Here is a 23,131-nt window from a genome sequence, read left to right as displayed (position 1 = left end):
ACAATTATGTTAATTCTAAACGTTAAATATTATGTTTTAGCTGACAATTTAAGGTTTGCAGTATTGATCAAAGGTCTTGCCACCATCACAATAACATAAGTAAAACTGTTTTCCAAATCTTTTTAACTCATAAAACTTACTTAATTATGTAACACATATTCAATTAATCCCAAATATATATTTAAAGTTTTCTCTATTTTTAAAGGTTTATGCAAGTTATTTACAATTTTGTAAGGTTTTGATTATTTTTAGGGACTTTTAACATTTTTTATTAATTAACTTTACTGTAAATTTAACTTACTTAACTCATTAAACCTTTAAAACTTAAGGTGAGGTTGAAGTGCGAGCAATGTAACTCTAAAAATGTTTCAAAAATAATTCTATTAACAAAATCAGAATATTAATATATTTTATAACATATATATCCTACCAATACATACATTACATATTGAGGTGCATTTATATTATTTTAATAGGATTTATATTATTATTTATACTATAGGATAGCATTTATATTAATTTCTCTCAGTTTATGGGACATAAATATAATACTTAACACGGATAAGGTCTTGTAAGAATTCAGCATAAAATTTGTTAATACTGAACATTATTTAGTTTAGTTTCTTAGAGTTTGCAAAAACCTGTTTTTGTAATATTTGTGAACTTGTGACTTTTCATAGGAAATTAATAAAATGTTGAAATACTGTTATGGCGATAACTTTCCTCCTATTAGTTCTAAAAACGACCTTTTAAAGCTTAAAAGAAAGATAAAAGTACTAATTGATGAGTTGCTAATTGTCATCAAAACTTTTTATACACCTAATGTAACTTACAACAGCTACTACTATTATAAATATTACTACAAATTAGCAATACGCCACACCAATTTCGCTTAACAAGCTTAATTAAGGTAGTATACAAAATTTCAAGTTAATAGCTCATTTAATCAGACCTAATTTGTTTCTATATCAAATATTACAAGGGGATATGATTGTGCTCAGTTTGTTTAAAAATGTATTTATTACGAGGTTTTCTCGATGGGTTGCCTTCATGGTTTCCTAAAACTCAGCCACATTCCAAACGAAGACGTGCACTATACTCTAAGTCAATAATTCTTACATAAAAAGAATGCAAAATTTCAAATATATAGGTTAATTTCTTCTCGAGAAATCATACCGTAAGGCTAATACATTGACAGAATTGAAATACATGTTTCCAGCGCTTCTGGTGTTGAGCTCCACCAATGCTGAGCTAATTAGGTATTTTATATTGATATAGTGAGTATTAGTAAACACATGATCAATTTAAACTGTCAGATATAGTCTGTGCTGAATCTACAAAGATCTTATTCAATTTATTTTGTAATTTCATCAATACTGGGGATAATGAATGTGTAAAAACAACATCAGTTATATGTAATAACATTCACAGATGTACTGTGAATTTGGAATATAATGTAAATATATGTAATGTGAATAGATAAATTACATGTTAAAAATACTAGAAAAACAGCATTAGCAGTTGAGTGCTACTGTTAGACCTGAGCTGCTTTGGTAGAATAAACCTCCACGTATACTCTCGAGTGCACACAATACGCCACTCCACGAAGTGTATAAACTCTATGACACGGAAACCGATAGATAAACGTTCCGCGTTGTGTCTCATACATATTATATGAGTTCAATAATTTGTTTTAATGAAGATTTGCATTAAAACGCTTTAAGAAATTAGAAGCCTACATCTATAGATTCGGTTATTTTTCATTCGTGATTTACAGATTCGTTTATGGTACATTGAACAAGAATTTATATTGAATTTCTGTTGCACCCAAAAGTGAGCTAGACCATTCTTATCTACTAACACGCAGCATAATACATACATATGTTATAATAATATATATATATATATATATATATATATATATATATATATATATATATATATATATATATATATATACAGATATACAAAATAAATCTCCTGGTATACAAAAGGGAAATTGTGTCACCTACTAAGTTGGATACACATCATCATAGAACACATTCTTGTCAATGCAGAAGTTTCATGCAGATATAAAGTCTACAGAAGACATACTTCTCGAGAGTTGCTCAAAATAGATACATTTAAAAAAAGTTTAGTTCAGTATAATAGCAGTGTTTAAATAGTAAAAGTTCAAATAATACAAAGCAAGAGTGCGCTGGACTATAATTCTGTAAACTACTTTATTTCACTCTAATATTTGTCATTTTCCTGTAAGGTTAATCTATGTGTGTTAATATACAATCTCATATGATTGTATTCAGCTTGTTTACAAACTGATTTATTTTGTGATCTTTCTCATCATGATAACTATTACATCAATAAAAATATATATTTTCTTGTAAAATTCCAAAGGAATAACACGCACCACCCTCTATCCCAATGTTGCTTATACAGAGTAGAATATTTATCTAAAATTTTCAGTCCATACATTTGCTTATTTTCCAAATAACCTGCGGAAAGGCAGATTGATAGACAGAAGTAGAAATATATACCATTTGGCAGCCCATACAGTGATAGGCTGTAATAACGCTCAGCCAATACATAGTGGTGTTTAAGGAATTTAATTTAAAATGGACTAAAACTTTGTTCTTCTTAAACAATAGCCTCGTAGTTACAACTAGTACGATTTTTCACTTCGAAACTCAGCTGTTTTAATTGTAAAATATAATGTATTCCTTATATTTATGTATAAAATTATATTCTTTAAGTCTTCATCTATTCAAATCTATTCACCTTAATACGTAGAGTAAATTAATATCTTTATAAAAATAATATTACATAATTTTTATATCAATAATACTTATACTTTAATTATGTTTGATTTCTACAAAAATGAACTCTTCAATAACTTATTTTAACAATAATAATTAGAACTTTAAAATGCCTTCTGAAAATCATATCATTGTCTGTACATCCTTCCACTGTGATATAAATAATATTAAAAGATCATTATAACTTGAAACTTGCTACATTAGTTCCTTTCGGTTAAAGTAAAAATGACAGTCGATCTAGAAAGTCAAGGGCCGTACGTGGAACATCCATACAGACTAACATTCGCATCCAGCCATACAAATTAAAGTACTACTCATTTTGAACTCAACTTGGTCGAATTTTAGGATATATTTATACAAAGAACATATTTTAAAATATCCTTTTTTACCATCTTCATTTGCCAGTATTTTTAGTCGATGATTTATTGATCTTCGTTTTTGGTTTTCAATGGTTACAAATATACCACCAATGCGGTTATAATGAATGTATTTATCCTTATAGTGCTTTGCTTGATTATCCAGCTTTTAAAAATTGTGCAAGCGCTATGTAAGCTTTGAACATTTAAACGTTACAGCACATCTAAGTCACAGAGAAGCTGCAGTGATATTTATAAAAAAATTATATTATCATGATATTTTTAATAAGTATAATGAAATTGGGTTTCAAGTTGTATTTGTTAAACAAAGTTGTAGACTGTTTTTATCGTAAAATGTGTTTTATAATTAGAGGAGTATATAAATTATTTATATTCTTATCATTATATATTATTGGCTAGGTGTTGCAAAACTAAAGGAGACAAATTTCATTTCTGTGTGCCTGTCTATCTGCCGCACAATATGTAAAAAATTAACCGACCTTTGACTTTAAATGTTAAATTAAGCTCATTAATATATAAGCGGCATAGAGTTTGATGATGGTGCATGTCACTCCATAACTTTTGGCTAAGAGTTAGTAAACGTTTTATGAAAAATCAAGATTACTAAAAGAATTACCTTAATAAAAATTAAAAAAATTAGTGTACGTTTTATTAAAAGATAATAATATTTTAGAGTAAACACACAGAAATAAATATCTTGTATATGCAATATGTATGTATAATTGTACACAAATAATCCATCATGATGTTGACTATGACTAAATCAACATGTGACATTACAACACACATTTTTATATTAAGCTGAGTTTAACTTTCACCTTTTCAAGTTTTGTATTTATATTTACGTATTTTATTTATTTAAGGAAATACAGAGTTTGCACAACTAGAGAACGAAATCAGCCATTCAAAGCTTATGGCAATGATTTATTTATCCACATTATTCTAAAGAAACCATGATGTTATAACTATGTAATTTCTAATTTAAATGGGCACCCAAGACACTACCTTTTTCAGCTGTTTACAACTATACAGGTGTTAAAACAAAATTCTACCTGTATATGCCCTATTTTGGAACCATTAAAATTCAACCCAATTAAAGTAGTGTTAAATAGGAGAAAAATTAAAAAAACCGTTTATTCAAAATGCCCATAATTTTTACAAGAATACCTCGATTCTTGCACACGGCAACTGGAGAATAACCTCTGTTCTACTCAATTAGTTTTGATGGCTCATGTTTGATTATACCTGACGTGAAAATCTTTGCCAATATATCTACCCCACAACCCAGACCTGCAGACAAGATCCCCAATTTTGACTGTCCAACCCTATGACAATAAAAGAAGGAAAATCCTAGGGATGTAACGAAATTGGTGAATGGGTTTAAAACAATAAGTAGTCAAAACGTTAATGGAATGTCTCCCAAGTGTTAAAGCTATTAATACGTGAGATTGCGTCTCCACTGGTGCAAGTATTAAATGTGTACCTGAGATTTTTGAGTGTTTACCTGTGTGCTTAAACTTGAAAGAACCATCCCTGTATACAAGAGGAGGGTCTTGAGGGTGTAACTAGTTAAAGTTACACTATAAATGTAGGCAGTATTTATGGACATGTAAAATATGTGAAATAACCAGCTCCTTAAGTAATCTTATAGGAATTACCTTTTCCATTATGTGAATTACGGGTTTCGCAGTTATAGAGGCTGCTGTCGGTGAAATTTATGGACGGATTTATAAAGCTTTTGAGAATAGGGAATCGTTCTCTTGGAATTTGGACAACTTAATGCGGAAAGAAGTGGGATTGTGGGCAATGCGCTCAGGACTGTGGAGTTCTATCAAAGCTGTGGATGATAAATTGTTGCTATTCAGCGAGCTATATCGGTGGAACATGCATTGTAAAATGGAGTGTCCCAGGGTTCATTCCTCGAGCCACTCCTCTTTCTCGACGTTTCATTGATCTGTAATTCAAGGAACAAATTCCCTTTTTGGAGTCGATATTACTCTCAGGGCTATAAGAAATGTTGGGACATTAGGTAGTATTGACTGACAGAGCTAAAGAACAAATTAAAAGGTACTGAAGATAATAAGCACTACATGATCTGCAACCTTAGCCACATAAACATTACCGATTATAATAGAACAGTCGTGCTTCTAGACTTCATAATAAACATAACAATCTCATGGAATGAATATATTTCATTTGTATGGGGAAAGGCATATAATGTTAGCTGTTTAGGAATGTGAAATGAGAGGTCACTGAAAAGAACCTATCACAGTACACTACGCTATTTTACAATGTTACTTAACTATGGGCTACAGCTTTGAGGAACTACACTGGGTGCTGGACGCGTACTGAACCTGTAAAAACCATTTGACATCTATATATATATAAATGAAACTGTTCGTGTGTAACAGCATCACTCACAAACGGCTGGACGGATTCGCCTAATTTTTTTTTTAATTTGTTCGTCTTGATCTGTAGAAGGTTATAGGATACTTTTTATCCCTTTCCCGATTCAGGATTCCGCCCCACTGGTTACAGAAATACCCGTAAGAAATGCATTGCAGCAAACATATGTTATTAAGTGAAAGAGTCTTTTCAAATTTTTAATCAGCTGTTCTTTGTAAACATATATAATGCGACAAAAAATATATTTATATATAAATTTCTTTACACTTATAGTTTTAAAGCATAGAGTAAGCTTAAGAGAAACGACAAATTTTGTTTAAACTGTTTCTGCAATCATAATATATAAAAATGAATGTTTGTGTGTTTGTCCTTTATAGACTCAGAAACTATTGGACCGATCACTATGAAAATTTGTATTTTTCTATGTAGAAGGTTTATACGCAATGCCCATTGATGTAACTAACCACCAGGCTGTACTGCAAGATATAAAAGTTATCAAAGCGCCTGCACATTATAAACTGCAATTACCACACAGTAGTTACGTATATTAAAATATCCAAACACTATTTGAAGGCAAAGAAATATACGGGCAAAGCTTAAGAGACGCGTGCGAAGCCGCGGGAAACAGCTAGTACTTTATAATTGAGAGCCGATGAAAAAACACTTATCCCAAACGACATACTTTGTCAGAACACCAGACAGCACAAAAGTATTGACACGTCTCAATGAAGACTTGAAAGGATTATAAACGGTTTCGCTGTACAGTTGAGCTGGTGTACCTGTATTCACAAGATCATTTGAATTACGTGAGATCATGAAATATTTACTTCGTACAACAAGGTCAAGGACACCCTACTCAGTAGTAGGGTTTTCAAACGAATGATACAGGAATTAACGGTATAAATCCACATTTATTTTTGTGAATAATCAAATAGTTTATAATTATTTCAATTTCATTCGTAACGCATTACATCCGGCAAAGAGGATTCGGTAATTGTATTATCGTAAGTTAATTTATGCATGTGGAAATATTGAAACATGAATATGCCACGTAAATAAAATTTTATTGACTAGGGCATTTCAGAAAAATCCAAAATAAACAGATTTGACAGGTAAGGTAACTCATGCATAAATGATTCCTCCCTTTGTTTATTGAATCAGTTTGCCAATCCATTCACTCTTTGTGAATATGTAACATTGTTCGCTTTTATTCAAGAACGTACAGTGTATGTGTGAATAATCAATAATACGTTTATGATTGATTGGTTCACTTTAGTATGATATAACTTTTTGCCCTCGTATAAAGGACTTCTTTATGACCATTATTTATTCTCTATTTGGTATTAAACTTTGCACAACATTTTACAGCCAACTATTAAGATAGATTACAGTTCAACGTGTTTTATCCGTATTTAATTTTGTACCCATTTCATATTATTTTGTGTACCATTTTTATTTGAATTAATACTTACTTGTTCTAATTTTTAATTTTCAGACCTGAATTTTACTAAACAAGCACAAGGAGACCACATGCTGTTAAAGCATATTTTTGATTTAATTATTATTCAGGGTTTTAGTAATATTTTGTTTTTTTTAGTAGTGCTATTTTTTTACGGATAGAACCCTTCAAGTTTCATTTTTGGTGATTTTTGGTGAAGGCAATATTATTTTATTTTAATATATTTCATGCCTAAGTAAGTTTTATATTAATCAATAACTAATTTATTCTCCATTTTTCAAAAATTATGACGTTGATAATTTTATTTGTATCTGAGAAAATCGAAAAAAATTATTGGTATTAACATAAAAAGTGGTTGATTGTAACAAAATATCGATATAAAAATATACAAGATCTTACAAAATCTTTTAAATTTCCTTATAACTATGTCATCAAGATCTTTATAAAAATTATATTAAAATATTCGTTAAAATTCTGATAAAACATTCTTACTTATTCAAATTTAAATATAGGTTGTAATATTCATTAAAGATTTTCTACTGATAGCGTGAACACAATATACCTTTCAAAAGATGGTTCATATTTTCCCAATAACCTCATTTTATTACTAACATTCCTTAGACTTATCATAGTGACTATTAAATTATTTATTAAAGTGCGATTGACAGGATGGATTTAGTTACAATCACAGAACTCTTATTTCAATTTTGACTTGTAAATGATAAAACAATGAAGACATAAAATTAATCCTTAATTTTATTCTACAAAAATACAATACTCAAGTTTTGTCTATCCCAGCTTTGGTCATAATTCTTAAACAGGTCCTGCTAATATTTTTGGAAAATGAAACATTTGTAACGTGAATATATCACAGAATTGTTACTAACTTTTGTTTGTATTAAAACTGTGGACGCATTCAACATTTTTTAAAGTGAACTGAACAGGTATTATGTGTTAATATAATTCGAAATGGTAAATATTGGAGTGAATACCACCAAAATTTTAAATACAGATTGAAGATTTTATATCAAACATTCTGTTTCCTATAGCACTTAAAATTAAGCATATCTAAGTTATATTGGTTTTTATTCAATATATTGATATATGGTATATTTTTAAGTTTTATTTAAACAGTTTTCAAAGTTCGAAATGTTTTGATTTGAATGTAATCTTAACTGTAGGAAAACCTATCGTCGAGAGGTTGAACAAATTTTCATTTTTGCCTTTCTGGCTGTCTATCTGTGATAGAAAAAAAATTAAATGATCTGCAGATTTAAAATTCTGCACTAAATGTTATTAGTATATCAGAAACACTGAGTTAGAACATAGAAAACATGACAGTACGTGTCACTGAGAGGATTCGGCTGAACGCAAGCAAAAACTGTCGATTGGTCTTATAGGTATCAATCATGAAAACAATAAAATAATCAAACAAATATCTATAAAAGCTGCGTACAATTATATGAAATTTTAACATGTGACTTATTAATATAATATAGATTAAAATGTAAAAATAATAGATTAAAGGGTCAGCGTTAAAAGTCGGTGACAATATTTTATTTTACCCCAATATTGCATTGTATTACCTTTCGTATGTCACCGGAAATTGTATTTTTTTTACAATACTACGAAACCAAACTAAAATAAAAATAAATTTAATGGATTATGTGATACGGTATCTATACAAAGATGCAACTTCATTTCTACACCGACAAGAATGAGTTCTTTGACAATTCACATCCAGCCATAGAATTACCTGAATGTAATTTTGTATAAGTTATTTACTGCATGATAGACTATCTGCCTGCAGGACATCTCTATTATGAAATAAATCTAATATTAAAAATTTAGAATCCTAAGCCTGTTGTTACTTTATGAAAATGTTGAATGTGTTTTAAACAAATATTTTAACATCCGTCACAGTCTGTACAGGGATATATTTCACATCTGGCCGTCATCTGAATTTAATTTGAAGATGCATTATTATTTTAGATGCTTAATTTGCACAAAAATAGCTCCATAACTCTCATTTTAATCTTATGTTAATCGTAACACTTTCATATATTTATATACTTTATAATCTTTAAGCCTTTCAAGAAAAATATTTTCATGAGCATATCAGTTACATGAAAAAACTACTTTTACTTCATTACTAAACAATTATTCCAAATTTATGTTTAGAAATATATGTACTTATGATGGTTTAACTGGATACTTTTAAATATATAAACGACCACCATCTTGTATCCATAATAGTCGTAAAAATAATTAAGAATAAATGCTGCTTGAAATTGCTTTTTATCTTAAGAAAATTGCTTTATATCTTAAGACAATTTTTCTAATATTTAAATATTTTTATTTGGTTTATGAAATACACTAATTAACTTATGCAAGTTGTGTGTAAATACTATTTCTGTGCTACGTTTAGTTCGTATCTAATTATAGTTACACTAGTTATTATGTTTGCCTTTTTAAGTCTACTGCCTTTAAATCTTTAGAGATATAAAAAGACGTAAGAACAAACAATATTGCAAATTGTGTAAATAAGAACAATTTTGTTTGCGATATAATGCATAATAACTTATGTATTACCATTTATTTGCCAGAACATTTTTAATAAATGCTAAGTAAATTGAGAATAAAACCATACATAAATGTGACTAAAAATATGAAATATTAAACGCAGTTTATAATTTTTTAAACATTTACCTGTTTCTGTCTATATTGACAGTTTTTTGAACAACACTTAATGAAGGAAACAGAATATTTCCGGAAATCAGGCAAAGTTCATTGATACATAAAGATCACGTGAATGTATCACAGAACGATGGAAAATGTCCGGAAAAATGCTGTTTCATTCAAAACACTTCAAGCATCAAAAACAAACTTGATACTTTTAGTTAGAATGTGAATGGTTAACGTTTTGAAACTTTTTATTAGTTAATACTGACTAACGAAGTAATCCAATCTATGTGAAAGTAATCCCTTTGGATGAACTTAAGACTTTATATTAAAACACTTACGGGAGTGGTCGTGTTTACCAAATATTTTACATTATGAAATAAAAATATCAAAATTAATAGGACATTATTTCCGTTTCTATAGAAACAGTTAGTAAAATACGCTCATTATAGTTGTTCTGTTTGAAAAGAAGCTAGTATATGTTTCGTGAGAATAAGAGGTGACAAAAAACCATATGCTTACATACATTGACTTACAAAGGTATTACACTGTTGGAGTCAGTGTATCGCGTCACAAACATGTGGAGTGTTTATCTATCGATTTCCATTACATAGAGTTCCTACACTACGTTAACTGCCATATTGATTGTATTCAGTCCTACGAGGCGAGGTTTATTCAAGTACCTCCATTGAACAAAGTAGGGCTTACGCTGCAATATCTATTCACAATATTAATACTTTTATTTTACCCAAATCTACTAATATAACATGGGAAGATCGTAATCAAATTTAACAAGTAAAAACCTTACAATACAGAATCTAAAATATTAAGTGAACTTTACCATGAATACTCTTACAGATTATATTTATCAGCATTCTTATTTAAATGGCTACTAAATACATTGTTTTTCATATTCATATCCATAAAGTAAAAATATAGTACGTTATCAGTATAAATAATAATTTTAGAGATAAAAAAGGCCCATGAATTTACTTGACATAAACAATAATTGCAGCACATGGTTTTGTATGATATAGATGGTAGTAGTTATCGCCAAAAAGTGGTTTTTCGACTAAAAGTGATTGAGTATGGCAAATAAACCGTTCATTCCTGATCGAATCAAAATAATAATCAAAACATTCATGCAACTTAAATCACGTTGACAGTAAAAAATTAAATTTCAAAATAAAACTGTGAAGTTTAAATTTTGCGTTTGGAAGCTAACATTTTTGCCTATATATTTGTCTTTACGCACAATATCTCGAGAAATAACTAAAGTATTAACGTGAAAGTTTGTTTGAAGAAGATCACTATGTAAGCAACACTCAATTCAATGATGGTACATTTGCCTTCAATGGATTCTGGTAAGTGGTAGCTCAAATTGGTCTTACCTTAATGGGGATGAGAAAATATGAGAGTAAAGCATTTTAAACATACCAAATTATTTTAAATTTTAACATTCAAAATATTAAAATATGTAAGGATATTACTATGTTCAATTAGGTGGTAAAAAAATCCAAATTTTTACCTTTTGGGAGACCCTTCAATGCTACATTGTATTGGTTCACTTGTACCTATCGCCACATAGATTTCAACGACGATGCTATGATGTGATTATGTTGAGCGCTAGCAAAGACTATAATTTAGGTTTATATATTTGAAACAAACAAATCTGAAAACGTACAATTTTGAACTTAATTCCATTTCTATACAGGCAACGTCATGTTTTACGAGGGGCAGGTTCCACTATTGTATTTAATTCAGCTTTTGCCAGTAAAAGTTACCGAGACAGATTGATTTGATTTTAATTTGGTATGAAACTTCGTTTCTATGTGGTCAAGAATGAGTTTGATGGTGTGTATTCCAATAGATACACTACTAGCTGATAAAATTTGTTTTGTATGACTGTGGGCTGTAAACATTTATTTTCTGTCTGTTTTTCTGTCCATAAGACATTACGGAAATTAGATTGAGGTATAGCCTTAAAATATTGGAAGCAACTTTAGCGAAGCCTGTTCCAAAATATGTGGCTCACTTCCTTCTGCCTAGTAAATAGTATAAATGGTTCTAATATATTTTGTGTATCTTATAAGCTAACATGGCAGACACAAGTACTATAATTAGGCTATAACTCCCTGTGTTCAATATTATGTCTACTTCACAGCAGATCTAAAGGCAAATCCGTCCGCATTATATTAAACCAAACCTTTGAAAAGCAATTTAAACCAGACTGCAGCGGATTACAGAACACAAATTGCGACCGCGTTAGCCGTAGTGGAAATATAGACAAGTGTGTTAAATGGATTTTTCTGGACATTAAGCATCGCCTTGTTGATTACGTTGTAGGTTGATAAATTCGTTTTCTGTGATTTATATCTAAACCCGCGTAAAATATCCTGTGTCTTGGATACAATAATTTTAGGAATGTTTATAATAATAAATCTACAATTAAATCCCCCTATGAACCCTATACAGAAGGTTTGAATTTTTTTATATCAAATCGTGATAATTAGTGGCCGACCAATTGACATTGATCAATTGTATTTAGTAAGGGGACGGGTTTTAGATCTGAGCTACAAAAACAATAACGGTTCTGCCTATAGCTCTAACATATCTGTACCATTGACCTTGTACTGTATCAAATCTCCCCCTTTATGAGAGCAAAAAGGTTAAGACGTAAATGGGAGTAGAAATCTCCTAAAAATATCAATCTTTGAGCCCATGAGATTACAGCTGTGGTACAGTGGAGTCAGAATACGAATTCGGTGACATTAAAATGACTATCACACGCTATAAGTTGGTGTGGAACACATTTTCTTCAATTTATATATTCCTCATTCTCCCTAATTTCATTTTAAATTAAAAACTATCTTGCATAATATTTCACATTTTAATTTCACAGAGATAAAGTCATTAAAAACAAACATCTACATCTAAACAGAAAACTACATAGTATTTGTATAACATAAACTCAGACATGCTAGGATAAGTAGGTAACTCCTTTAATAGCTTCGGTAATCGTGACATGTAAACCTTTTTGATCGTGATTTAACATTTTAACTTGCAAATGAGTCATATAAAAGTACAAAATCATGAGGTTACAACTTTTCTTCTGAATGTGAACAATTGAAACTGGTAAAATATGTCACCAATTTGTCATTATCTATTATACTTTATATATAAAAATGAATGTTTGTATGTATTTCCTTTATATAATCGTAAGCTATTTGACCGATCATTATGAAAATTTGTATGTATATGTATTTTTTGACGGAGAAGGCTTATATGCTATGCCTATTGATGTATCTCGCCACCAGGCGGCACTGCAAAAGTTAAAAGTTTTTAAAGCGCCTGTACACTATAAACTGCGATTACGAGAAATTTAAGTACATAAATAGCGAAAAATTATTTGAAGGCGCTAAGCTTTGATGTATATTTGTCTTCAAAATACATTTCTGCTTGAATTTAAAGCTTGAGTGTTAGACTACTTTATAATAAAATACATGTACGTAGACAATAGTTATAAACATACACTTTTGACAGATTTTCTTGATCGTGGCAACAATACAAACTCTACATCGTCGTTGGAAATATAATTCACTTAAATCAGAAGTGCACATACACGAGCAAAGCTTACGAAAAGCGTGCGAAGCCGCGGGAAACAGCTAGTACTTTATATTTTGTGATGTAGAAACTATCCACTAACTTCTATCCACAAAGTATAAACTCACAACAATTAAAATAGAGGATATAACTCATATCAATGGATCGTGATGTTTATTTAGTATATAAAAATACATGCAATTTAAAATATCCTCTCCAACTTAGGAAAATGTTATATTTCACATGTATCCGTCATACCTAAATCTAAAACTGAAGATGTATTCTTAGTTTAGAGTTTTAATCTGCCCAAACTTGTCAATAAAATCAAAAAAAAATTTCGGTTCGACAATACAAAAATTCAAAATTTTAGTTTGTGTGAAAATCGGGAAATTACTTTTTCAAGGCACAATTTGACATCATACATCAAATACACATCACAGAGTCTGACTGAAGCAATTCATCAAAACAGACACACTGCACATTTGTACTTTACCACAGGAGTGTATTGGTTTTGGTTTTGTTGGATACGTATTAAATTATATTTTCTCTTTCTTAGAAATATGCAGGATATTAGAACGTAAGACATTTTTTTCCTATTTTTACATTTACCTATTTAAAGAAGTTTGTGTGTGGCACAACTAGTTAATAGTAACTAGTTGTGTAGCATCTAATTAGTTAATTATAGAAACTTACCTACACTCTATTTTAACAAACTTTGGAAACTCTCAATATTTCAAACGTTCAAGAAGGTTATGAATTCTATATATGTAAATATAAGCTAGTCACAAACTTATAAGAAAAATGTGTTAATTATCAAATAAGCTACATTTATATAATTTCCTGTTACTATTTTGAAACTTAAAAAAAACATTAGTTAAATTTTTATGATATTTTCTTATAACTAAAATACATATTCAATTTAGAATTTTGAAAATAATACACGTTCATACAAGTTCAAGAAACGCAATATAGAAATGCTTAAGGAAATCGTCAGCGTTAATAGAACTGTCATAAAAATTATTAAGACTATTTCTTCTGCAGTAATTCCCGGTTAATTGATTAACATTAGTGGTGGGGGTAATGTTATCGTTTTCTAACAGCTGGCAATTGTCTGCAACAAGTTAAACTGTTTACGGATATGAAACTTTATAGGGTGGTAATCGTTTCTCCTCTGAATTTCAAATTAAAATTTGAATTATAATTTTAAATAAAGAATCAATTTTAGCTTATCTGGATTGGTTATATCAGCCAGGAACAACCTCAAGGTTCTAGTGCCATAGTTGAGTTTGTCATGTTACTTCCGTGAACTCCGAGATTATTTTTCAGGAAATATAAGTAATTCAAATTTCATTAAGACGGCAAAAAATGCATCTCATTTTAATAATATCAGCAGGAAAGTTTGGTCTTTATTGAAGAAGGAAGAAGGTTGAACAAATTTTAATTAGGCAGGAATTTGATAGTTGATGATCAAGGTATAATAAATAAACAAAACTTATTTCTCTTTAACATTTTAAATATTATCCAAAAAATGCTCAAAATTTAGCTCAAAATAAATGTAAAACAAAACTATCAAAAAATGACGAATGATCACAAACAGCAATACTTATACAGTCCTACTGTTCTAAGACACATAATTTAAGGTGGACCTTAATTCACGGTCCATTTGAAAACGCCTTTCCTTGCTTTAGTAAAGTATACAATAGCCATTGGTTGTCAATAAAATTTATCCCTCTGCAAACCGTTGGTATATTGTTTTGTCCGTCTGCATACAACTTTATTGCCTGTACATCCGTTATGAAATGAAAGTTTTCTTTAAAGAACAACAAAATTATTGAATCTAAATATTTTTGTATTATTCATCCATAATATAACGGTACATTCAACAAATATGCAGTTGCATAGATTGTTCACACTCGCCAGAATTTAATTTGAAAGCTTTGGTTCTCAGAGAAGACCAGGTACTTATGATTTACTAATCTAGGGTAAAAATTTATATAAAATTGTAAGGATAACAAGATTTTGGATACTTTCTATCGTTATATCTCATACAAAGTTTTTACAAAACGTTTTAAGGAACGGAATCTAATGTCTTAGTCAGGTGGTATTATCTAGTCCTCGAAACTTGGTGTTGTACTTGATTAAGTTAGGTACTAAACCATAAACGGAGCATTTTGAGGATTCAAATGTTTAATTTGCATTTAATTCATTTGCATTAGATTCCTAAGCAAATTAGCTACACATTACATTCAAATTCGTTAGTAAAGTATTAATTTGGCTTGATGATATGTTACACTCGATTACTATATAATTTTTTCAATTCTTGGGGGAAGAGGTTTCATCTTGTTTAATAATTTTTTATACAACATAAGTGTGTGTAACCATCAATGTGAAAGTGAGTGGCTCCTGCTTTCTTGAAGGCGGTATTATTTAAACTATGGTTTCGCGGTTTCTTATCTCAAGTTAGTAGTAGTTTTTTAATCTAAAATTTTGTTTCTTTAGGAATAAGTGACAATCATTGAACACAAGCACTGGTGAAAAATGCATATTACGCAGAGTCTTAGATCACTTGAACCCTGTATTGAAATTATACAAATTTAAACTTCGGAAATTTCCGATGAAAGCATGGCTAAGTATCTTTGAGGGATACCGGAAACTAACAGATATAATTATGCCTCTATACATTTCCGCTCCATTCTACATTTATGTAATAGTTGTTGAATCGGGTTGCGATATATGGCATGCTGTAACTGACTGTGATGTATGGTTCACTCTCCTTAGCACAACATTACGAGCCACTCACACTACCTGACAGAACTAACACAGCAACCATAGGGGAAAGCATACCGTTAATATCAGCTGGGACTTACACAGGTCTCCAGAGTGAAAATCCACAAGATTTTCAGACAAATTCCTAGTGACAGCAACTTTAAACAGATGGACAGATAACACTGAAGTTAATTTATTTCCAGCGCATTTATCAGGCACAGCACTAATTTGGTTCAAATACTACAAGCAAAAACAACGATGGGAAGCCATACAGTGGGATCAACTTGCTTAAAGTTTCACAGAGGCTTTCACTCCATTAGCACAAACCCAGAGTCTACAAATGATTTTAGAACACAAAATACAGGGAGAGAACGAGCCAACACTAACCTATTTTTTAGATATATTAACAACATTCCGAAGATATTACAATATAGGGCAAGCAAATTATACATTTTATTATACAGGGACTAAAACCAGAAATCTGTGAACGAGTTATAGGCCTGAAAAACCACACCTTAAGTGATCTAGAGACCAATTTAAAATTTACAGAACAGCTAGTTCTAACACAAAGGAAAAACAAAGAAAGGTACAATAGGGTTGCAGCAGACAGACGCTGTAGTACACCCTTATATGAACAAAACATCATCCATAAACTACAAACAGAAGTTAACACCACCAATTTAGTAGCTACCCTAAGTACAGGTATAAGCCAAATTTAAAATCATAACCACAGATACGAAAGGTCTCCATCCCCGTATGAAAACTCAAAATAGAAGCCAAGATATGATAGAACTCCTGTTCCTCATTAGAAGATATATATGGAAAGCCCAAACTACCCCAAACAAACCCAAAGGCCACCTATGATTAAACACGTTACCTTCAGTGATAGGAGAAGACGAAACCATTCCCAAACACAACATGCTAGAAAAAGTAGGTATTGCATTATTTGCCGTAAAGACAACCATAACACTGAACAATGCTGGTTCAAGCAACGTTCATTAACTCATCAACCCCAAAGTAACCGCTTGGCACCTAAAACCAACAATAAACAAGAGCTGTTCTGCAGGTACTGCAACCGAACAAACCACAATATCGAATGATGTTACAAGTCTACTTATTATAAACAGAATAAACAAAAAAACGGGAAATAGGGGGAGGTCACACTAACCCTTACCGAACTTCCCCCTTATCAACAGCGAAAACAAATAACACCATAGATCTTAACCAAAGGAATCGACAAACTTACAAATGTATAAAGTCTATGACATTTACTCCAACAAACCCCAAAGTACTACCACTATCAACCCCTGGAAAGACCAGTTCAGAAGTGATATTTAAAGCCATATATTATAATCAAGAATTCCCACCCTTAAAGAAAATGCAATAAATTGAACAACCTATTATGCAAAAGCCTATACACACCATAAAACTTCAATCTATGTTCAATCCAACCAAAACCCTAAGCGAACCAAACCCCACGGGGACAACAAATATAAATAAACCCAGCTTTACAAGAAACCTTGCATTTCACACGACAAATAAAACCTAGCATATTAAAGGGAGTAGCGCACGTAAAACAGGGCCCAGATTGTAGTACAATAGGGCAGGTAAACACATATACTGGATTGGAAGAAACCATTGAGATGGACACTATACAGATTTTAAATCACATAGAGAAGAAACGGAATATGATAGATTGTGCTAACTTGCAAGAAATAACGCAAGACAGGATACTCAAACCAAGGAAAAATAAAAAATATTATTAGAGGATATTTATGAACTCATATTTAATTGCGACAATAAAACCACGAAGAAGATACCTGTCCTAACAATAGACGTAGCTTTGACCAAAAACCCTCGACATCTAGTACCCTGCAGTATAGATACAGAATGTAACATAAACATTATTAGAGCAGACCTAGTTTGTGAAACAAAATTAAATACTAGCAACAGACCCTCGTTGATATCGGCTAACGGTATACCATTTTAAAACAGTTTTGGGTTCGACAAAAATCGCCATAAAATTAGGCAAAGTAATACTTGAAGACGCGGTTTATGTGACACCTGATCTAAACAGCCCAATATTGGTAGAAAACATATTCCTATTTCAGAATTGCGTGGAGTTAAACTATAAAAATTAAAACAATAAAAATTACCAAATATTAGAATATATAATACCTATGAATGAACAGTGGCAGTTAGATATCAAGAATTTTAAAACACACAGGAATTATAAATACAGCAAATAACAAAGGTAACAGCCCCACAAGACATAATTATAGCACATCACCAGCACATTAGGATTAGCTCCTTAAAAGGTATAGAGTCTCGAAGAGCCATCGAAACGGATAGGAATCTAATTAAAAAAGAAATGTCATGCATATCTTTCAGAAGGGGAAGATGGTGCAGATACAGTTGTAAATATTTATAATGCATCAAATTTCCCAAAAAGGATACCCGCACATACTACGATAGGACATATACATTACCCAACTCTTGAACCACAGCCTACCCTGGAACACCATCCCACTACAATTGACACAGGAAAAACAATATTGACAGATAAGGACGGCATAGTGTTTGATATCTTACCACATTTCACCCTCCAAGAACATATTTACAACAAAGATAATTGATTTAACTCCTGCAAACATACCTCCTGTTAAACTCGAATTAAAACCGAATACGAAACCTGTAAACTCACCACCGTATGTATAGGCAGAGTAAAACAGAAAGGGAAAAATTAAACAAATTATTGGACGATTTAGTACAATCCAAAATATTAGAGGAATGTCAGGATTACACAGAATATGCAAGCCCAGTATTTTTAGTGAAAAATAAAGATGGAAGCGACAGAATGGTAGCGGATCTCAGGAAAGTTAATGCACAGTTGAAAACAGATGCCCACCCCATTCCTTCAGTAAACCTGGTTTTAAACTATTTGAACAAAGCGCAAACTTTTACAAAATTAGACCGTAAAAATGCATTTTATTCAATGGAGGTTAGGAAAGAAGATAGACATATCCTAGCCATATAAACACCCGATAGACTTCTACAGTTTTGACGACTCCTGATGGGACTTTCAACTTCAACCACAGTATTCAGTAAAGCCTTGAATGCGATATTAAACCGTCACCTTTATAATAAAGTCATCTGTTACGTGGATGATCTAATTTGTTATGGTGACTCATTTGAAAATGACTTACATAATCTAGAAACTATATTAGAGGAACTAGAAAAAGCTAATTTAAACGAAATACAAAAAAGTGTAAATTTCTCTACAAAAGTGTAAACATTTTAGGACACGAGGTATCAGGGGAAGGCATTTTACCCCAGAAACAGTCAGTAGAAGATATCACCAAATTTAAAAGACCAACTTGAGTAAGGCAAGTGAGACAATTTTTAGTACGCACAGTACTCTTTCGCTTTCCGATTCATCCGAAATTATGCCAAAATAGCACAACCCCTTACTGAGATAATAAAAGATTCAAATAAAAACATAGTATTTAAATGGACGGACCTATGTGAACAGGCTTTTATAAAAATCAAACAAACTTTGACAAACCCACCATTACTATCACATTGGAAAAACAAGAAGGAAGCACTCATTTATGTAGACAGCAGTTTGATTGGATGCGGAGCAGCGTTAGTACAGTTAGATGAAGAAAATAATAGAATGTACTTTATTACATGTCAAAAAAATATTCAAATACCCTAGCGTGAAATGCTAGCGCTAACCTATGCTGTGAACTACTTCAGAGAATTCACGCTTGGTAGACAAACAACAGTCTATACGGACTGTGCCGCATTACAGTTTTATAAAAATTTTAAGCACACTTCCACCAGATTAAACAGATTAGCACTGTCATTAACAGACTACGACATTGTAGTAAAACATAAACGTGGCGCTACAAACGTGTTAGCAGACGCCTTAAGCAGAAATCCTTTAGAACAACCTTTGGATGAAGAATTCACGGACGTATGTTTAAATGGCAATACTTTAATACAGAAAAATCTACCCCTACTACAAGCTAAAGACAGTTATTTGAAACAAATACGCTTGCGATTACCTTACCTGATGCGGGAAATAAAAAAATCGGACGGGCTTCAAGACATTACGAAGAAATAAATGGATTGTTATATTTAAAAACTTTCAACGGACGAGAAACTAGAAACTTAGTTGCTATACCCCAAAAACAAACACAAGAAATATTTAAAATATTCCATGACAACCCCTACACGGGTGGACACTTATCACATTACAAAACAGCTTCAAAAATAAAATTACGATATCACTGGCCGAATATGTACCGTGATATCCTTCAATATACAAAAACTTGTGAAGAATGTCAACTACGTAGGCCAAAAACGAACAAAAATTACGGCCTACTACAACCTATTGCACCCTCCGTAAAGCCCTTTGACAGAATAACTATAGACTTTTTAGGTAATATTACACAAAGTAATGCTTACAAATATATCCTAGTTGCAACCGATGCCTGCACTAGAATGGCATTTGCAACTCCTTGTAGAAATGCAGATGCGAACACGGTAGCGCAAAAATTATTAAATCTATTCTGCACATTTGGATTTCATAGAATTATGAATCATGACAAAGGAACACACTTTATGAATTCTGTAATTTCACAGTTACTAAATGCACTCGGGATTGAACAAAGGCCAGGCGCTGCTTATATGTCACAAGTACAAGGTGCGGTTCAAAAATACAACCACACGCTAATCAAGGCAATATCTCATTACGTTGTGGAAAAACCCCAAACTTGGTCAAAATATGTACAAATATTTACATTTGCCTACAACACGTCTGTAAACATTTCAACAGGCTACACACCGCACTATCTCATGTTTGGTTACGAAGCTAACTTACCATCTGATTGTATATATTTACAGGATAATCCCGAAAAAATGGTGTTGGAAAACATATAAATTTTATAGCAAATACGAAAAGATATGCCGAAAATCTCGAAAAAGCCCAGGAAGCGCTAAAGAAATACTTTTACCGTGACAAAAGTCATTTGGATTTAAACCCCGGCGATGAAATCTTGGTCCATTTCCCGAAAAGCCACGCAAAAAAATATAGTAAATTCCAAACACCATTTAGAGGTCCTTTCGTTGTCAAGAAAAAAATTAATGAAGTGACATATGCAGTAGAAATTTACCACAGGGGAAGGTTAACAGAACAACTAATACACGTTGCTAGAATGAAATTATTCTATAAGAGAATATAAGACAAATATGAAGGGAATTGAGTAATAATAAAATATACAATATTTCTCATGAACATCACTGTGCACTCACTGCCTTGTAGTAAAATTTGAAGAGAGTGAAAAGGCAAACTGAAAGACACGTATAGATACGTGATTTACGCTTAATACAACTACTTTACATAAATAATCTATAATATTCATAAACTAAGTCAACGTATTAGATACGTGACTGTAAACATATAGGATATGCGACTTCACCCGTATAAGTTACACGGGGATTTCTTTCAGCTTGCGAAGACACGCCCGTAAAGTATTAATAACAAAGCAAGTAACTTTACGATTACGGCAACTCACAAACAGTGATGTATCTTCGCAATACTTTCATAATATATGAGGGTAAAAAGCTACTACATAGTCACGCAAGTATCGCTTTAAAGAATAGGTATTATACTCCAGGAGTTGAGAGACCGGTTAACTTGATTACAGTTTGAATGATTCGTTATAACTTTATATAACCTTGAGAGTCACTGAAGTAAGTCTAACAGAAAAAAAATGTATATACAAATCTCGATGTTGTGTCGGAAAACGATAGAGAATAAAGACATAAAACATTTAGAAAATTAAAACACCTGACTTTGTATTTTAATGTAAAGTTTAGTGTAATTTAGTGATTAAGTGATAGGTTACACGTACCAAAGATATTGATATAGATTATCCCAAAACACAGGACAATAACACAGCACACACGACACGACACGACACGAGGCTCTGCTGTCTGTAGCCCACGGCAACCGTACTTAGACTGGCTAGTAAGACTTGACCCTGACTCTGGTGTGTCTCCCAGACAGATAGGTTTTCTGCTTACGCAACTAACTTCCCACGCTATACTACACCGACTGTGTTATGACTATGACTAGGGGCATTGCCTTATACCTGCGGTCTGGATCGCCAAGGGCCCTGGTGGTTCAGACGGCTTAGTATGCAAGTAATGTTTCCCACATACTCGTTTACTACAATAACAAAACGTACTCTAATTTGACACAACGTACATATTATACTTGCCTGAGAAATACGTGAATATATCGCCTAGTGATAAGGAATATGCAATATGATAGAGTTTACTACATATATCATATTTATTTAAGTTAATAGATAACAATGTTAACTTAATATACCCTACACGGACTCAATTTTCCTGATATGCATCTCAAAGAAAGAGACATACATGTTCTATATTATATAACAGGATAAACAAATACTTCAATATATGACATGTAAATTACTTATATGACATGTTTACATATTACATAGCTAATATAACATTGAAGGAAAGTAACATATATCTAACATAGTATGTATTAGCACAGCAATATTGCTCATTAACAAACTATAAAGCCTTGATTTGGCAACATATATTATGATCATAATAATAACTATGGAAAATAAACACAAAGAAGGGATATTACATATTCCTCAGAAACAAAGGTGTGTAGTATCGTTTTGTAATATAATAAATAAACATCATTTCGAACCTTATTTAAGAACACTTGAGATTAAGGTGCTCAGTAAAAAAGTATTATATAGAGCTTGGTAAATACGACGCACCATCGAGAGGCCAATAAAAGATTTCTGTAAACAAAAAATGTAGTCACAAATATGTATTAATTATAAAATATTAACCTAAAATGTATATGTAACTTGTAGATATTGGGTTTTAGAAATCTGACACCAAAAAGCCAACTACAACCTGAGACACCAGTCTACAGCACTCTAACCGATCCCGACCACCTACGAGAC

General features: G+C 31.5%; 1 protein-coding gene across 2 annotated transcripts in view; it reads right to left on the bottom strand.

Annotated features, from left to right (window-relative positions):
- LOC124366228 (acetyl-coenzyme A transporter 1-like) overlaps positions 1–22,126 on the bottom strand; it is a 39,314-nt gene extending 17,188 nt beyond the window's left edge. Inside the window, exon 1 of one of the 2 annotated variants that reach the window (XM_046822617.1) lies at positions 22,028–22,126. The gene's annotated coding sequence lies outside the window, so the exon portion shown is untranslated. The remainder of the gene's footprint in view (positions 1–22,027) is intronic. The other variant, XM_046822619.1, reaches the window with a different exon arrangement.
- Between the last annotated feature and the right edge of the window lie 1,005 nt (positions 22,127–23,131).

The sequence above is a fragment of the Homalodisca vitripennis genome, chromosome 7, assembly GCF_021130785.1.
Source record: "Homalodisca vitripennis isolate AUS2020 chromosome 7, UT_GWSS_2.1, whole genome shotgun sequence".
Classification (NCBI taxonomy): Eukaryota; Metazoa; Arthropoda; class Insecta; order Hemiptera; family Cicadellidae; genus Homalodisca; species Homalodisca vitripennis.
The sequence above is the reverse complement of the archived record's forward strand: the minus strand, read 5'-3'. Positions and strand labels throughout refer to the sequence as shown.